Here is a 5,184-nt window from a genome sequence, read left to right on the forward strand (position 1 = left end):
ATCTTATGCATCTTAATGTTATCTCATGAACCAAAGCGTATGAATAACGAATTATGTATATGTAGTGTCTAAATGTGTTTATGTCAAAGGTTTCCTCATATATGTACACATACACACACATGAATGAATAAATGAATGAAGCATGTCAGTATAATCTAGTAAAGTAGCTTCTTTTGAAAGGAAATCAATGTTACTCTAAACTAGACTATGTTATGAATATGCTATGTCCATGTGGAAGCATATTCTCACATGAGTTAGGTTTGATGAAAGGACATTCTCATCATTAACCTATTAGCTATGCATATGAGAAGTTAATCTTGTAAAGCCTATTTTTATCAAGTATTGTTAATAGTGGCTTCTCAAAAAGGGAATATTAGCTTAGCACCGACTAAACTTGACAATGAGAGGTTCCCCCTTCCAAAAAGGAAGACATGTTAACCCTATGGATTTCTCATGAGATGGAAACTACAATGCCAATTGGCATAAAGAGGGTTTCAATCATATGTCTCCTAGTTCCTCAACTATGTGCCCCCGTAGGACCTAGCAAGTGGATCCACCAAGATTCTAGCATGATTTTAATGTTCTACCTTGGCAATGAACCTCTATTCAGTGTTGTATTTTGTGACACCGGATTCCATGTTTGGCTCACGTTGTCTTAATGCCAGTTAAGGCTATAGTTTTTCCTAAAGTAAAATGGACAATAGCAGTAAGATGATGAACCCTAACTAGGATCACCTAAGGAAATTTCTTAGTGAAGGTGAGTGTATTGGAATTTACCTATGCATTGCACAAGTAGCTCTTGAAAGGAGTTCTAGGAGGGAGTTCTAACTATATATGTTTATGTCTATGTTTTTTATGCATTTTATTCTAGTATTGCACTACTTGCATGATGATATGTATGATATTTGTATTGACTATATAATGAAGGTCTTACTTGATATATATATAGTTGACTAAACTTTTCTTGTTGATATATGAAGTAAATGATAAGTGTATGGTCTCTTTGTATGTTTACTTAGTATGCCTGAGTTTATGGGCTTCACAAGTACATTTCACTAGTAGGATTAGGTTGGGACAATGAGTAAGATCTTATTATGTGTTAATTTAATAAAGTCCAATAATGCTTTTGTTGACAACTGCCTTATTATAATGATATTGGTAGTATTGACTTGCATGTTATGTTGAAATGAGTATAAAGACTAAATGAGTCAAGATTTTTATGTGATGGTCTTATATAAGGTTTATGAAATATGTTGGGTTATATGTGAAGTATGTGTCTCATGGTATGATATGTTCCTATGAATGTATATATTTGAGTTAATAAAGGTTGTATGAATGTTTGCCTTCGTGACATTCAGGTGATGCTTTAGTGTGGATGGTTGAATGGGACACTATTCATGCATTGCACCAAGTATTACTTGAGTGTTACTTTGGGTTAAGGGATTTAAAGTAAAAGGAAGAGAATTTTATGAAAATGATAATTGTGGCTTAAATGTTATATGTGCCTTTATGTGATGTTATGGCTATTATACATGTCTATATGAGGTATGTGAACTATATTATGTTTATTGTAGTAATGTTTTATGAAGTTTTACTAAAAAACATTATGCATGGTTTCTAACTAAATGTCCTCGTTAAATGCATGTTTTTGCATTTTGTCATACTTGGTACATCTTTCTATTAATATCGTTCTTCTTCATCTTATACACAAATTGTAGGTGGTGATGGCTAGAGGATGTCTCCTAAGTGAAGAGCTTGATATATGGTTTCAAAGCTCCAAAAAGGGATCCTTATGATTCAAGGATTTCCTATGTCAATTTCATATTTAAATTCTATTTAATAGCTTAGATATTATTTGATGTTGTTAAGGATCGTATCTCTATCTACTCTATTGATATTGATTCTAAAATGGCAAAAGAGACTTACATTCTAACTATGTACTTATGATATTTTATATGTATGAAGTGATGTTCTAGCTATTTATGTGCTATGAAAAGTTTTAAATTTTCCGCTAAATTTCCTATGACAACGCGATGAATAATGTCTATGGGATTGTACAAGACCTTCAAGAGCTCAAAAAATCCATGATACTTCTAGGGGTGCTCTCCGATCATAACACGACAAGTGATTTGTTCCATCTAGATTGAAGATCTTGAATTGGTATTTCTCCAACATTAAGAGATTAATGTCCTCATACACAAGGGATAGGTGTCTTTTCGAAGAATCATTTTTATTCATGTATTAGACATTTAAAGTGTTTTTGATTTTAACGGGGCATATCCCTACTTTACTTTTCAAGTACATTGTTAAGATGGTCATGTCAGACATAGTCTTACATTGTATTTTTGAAAGATGCTTAAATGTGAATTTAATGTTTGGATTTAAATATGTTTTAATTTTGCACTATTTTCATGATTGAATGCAATGAATGACTATGTGTCTTATATGAGGCTTTTAAGAGTCTTGTACACCATGTCATGACTAGGGAATGCCCTCGGGTCATGAAAAATTCTTGAATACATCCTGCAAGGTATAAAACAATAATCACAATGCTTGAGAAGATAAGGGTTAAGATGATGAAAACAATTTGTAATTTGGGAGAGTTCTCAAACACTTGAACTACTTATATATCTTCAATGTCTTTGAAGATTTTGCAAGAAAACATTCAAAAGTCTATGCAATGTAACTTGACTTGGAATGTACGTTTTTTAGATTAAACACCATGAATTACACGTCATGTGGACATTGTTAGTAGGAGGTGTAGTTGCAGAACCTGGGAGCTCAGGGGAATTCCTTTTCGTCATGGTGTTGTTTCCCTTTATTACAAGGAGTTGGGATTAATCCATTATGTGGATAGTTGTTATAGCAAGGAAAGCTACCTTCACACATATGATCATTTTATTCAGCTAATAAATAACATTAAAATGTGGTCAACATCAAATAATCTAGTTGTAAAGCCACCAATGATCAAGAAGTTGCATGGAAGACCATGTAATGTTTAAAGAAACGATGCAGATGAAAGCAGAAAAACTAGAAAGCGCCACAAAAGAAATGTTGCTATAACTTGTAGCCAGTGTGGTCCACAAGGACACATTAAAAAGGATTTCCTTAAAGAAACAAAGGTGGTCCAAGTCAATCAGCTAAACCATTTTCTCAGGCAAAAGGTACCGGTCCATGTCAATTAGTTGAACCATCTACTAAAACAAAAGATACTTTAATTTCTTACTTTTAAATGTAAAGTTATATATGCATGTGTATGTATTGGTATATTAATATGCAATAAACTGAAAGTGGTAGAGGAAGAGACACAAGAAAAGCAGTTGAGGCAGAGCAAGGCTAGCAGTACAACTCAACCACATAGAGCTTCTTCAAAAGCCACCAAAAATAATGAAAGTGGTAGAGGAAGAGGGAGGGGAAGAGTTTGAAGTTCTATAGGTTTTCCAACTTAATCACATAGAACTCCTACAAACACAGAGGTAACATATCTAATTATTATATGATTTTTAAACAATATAGATATGGTTTAATAATTTTGCAGAGTACCGGCTGTAATTGGTAGAGGAAGAGGGAGAGGTACAGGTACAGGATCAAGAGCAGGAACTGGTAGAGGAAGAGGAATGCCTCAAGAAGGAAATGTGAATGAAGGACTAGGTAAGGGAACAGGAATGACTTAACATAGTCAAACTTGTTATGAAGAAACCTAATGTGGAAGAGGCCTAGAAAGAGGGAAGAGATCAGTAGAACATGAGGACACCAGTGGAGGACAAACAAGACCTTTTAATAGGCCAAAACAGGTAGGTGTTAGCATATATAAAGCTGAAGATGGAATTACAACTCTCAATGTAAGTTTACAACTCTCAGTGTCTGTTACAATTGTCAATGCAAGTCTAAATGTTTTATAATTGAATGTGAATTAATTTGACTAAGCAGCCTAGACTGTAAAGAGTCATCAATATTGGTACAAGCGTGGCAAAGAGGGTTGATGTTGTTACTAGTGATATTGGCTACATACTAATAAGTGGATTCAAATGGAAGGGGAAGACAACTATTACCAGTAGCAACCTAGAAAAAATGAGGGCTTAAAAGGTCATCTTATATAGGTCTGGAGCTACTCTAATTGCTAATAGCCAAAGCCAAACAACTTCAAGTAGGAATACTTTTGTGCCATGGAAGCAGGACATTTTAATGTTGTAATGTTCATTTTGACAAACAAAAATTAATATGTATATTTTGGTATTGTTTTTGGTTGGAATGAAACTCAATTTTGCATGAAACCAAACAAAACTTGAATGATTGGAACCAAACTCAATTATGAAGTCATCTTTAAATCAATTTTGTTGTTTCATTTTTTATTGTTGTTGAACACATTTTTTATGTTTTTCAGATGGTTGCCACAATAATTTAAACAAGAGAATCAAATACATTAACAAATTGTTCAAATCATAACTAGTTCGACAACAAAGACCGGAAATATCTTTAGCATTCAACAACTTCCATCATTAAGGTTACAGATACATACAACTAGCAAGATCAAGAAAATTAGCTTCTAGTTACACACACCTAAAACTTCAAAAACTTGAAAGTAACTAAAGATTTATATGGAAATTTTTGTTGCACACACCTATAACTTCCATCCTTCACATTCTTGATTAGACTTAAAAATAGAAAATACACAACAATGATCAAGATAATTAACTTGAAGTTACAATATTTGCTCTTGGTTTTCCCCTACATCATGATATACCGTGGTTTCACGGTATAATTAATACTTTTTCCTTAAGTTTAGTGTGTCCAAAAGCCCTTTCTGTGCTAATTTTGATATAAGTTTCTCTTTGTTTTGTAGGAAATCTGTCCAAAGCTGAATGCGGAGATTTTGAGCGAAAAATGCAGAAGAGACCACCTACGGAGATTATGACGGTCCGTCGCGCCTGTGACGGTCCGTAGGTGGCAGCGTAGAGAAGCTGCTGAAGGAAGATGGGGAAGTCTGACCAAGTGTGGGACTACGAAGCTTGTGACAGTCCGTCATGGCTATGACAGTCCGTCCTGCAGGTTCGTCGTGAAGATCAGAGAAGTGATCCAGTACCCTGATTCCAAGAGTTGAAGTATTTTAAAATGAGACCCTCGACGGACCGTTGTGCTTATGAAGGTCCGTCACACTTGCCGTCGAGGGGAATGAAGAAAGCA

This window comes from Solanum lycopersicum, chromosome 12 (genome assembly GCF_036512215.1).
Source record: "Solanum lycopersicum chromosome 12, SLM_r2.1".
Taxonomy (NCBI): domain Eukaryota; kingdom Viridiplantae; phylum Streptophyta; class Magnoliopsida; order Solanales; family Solanaceae; genus Solanum; species Solanum lycopersicum.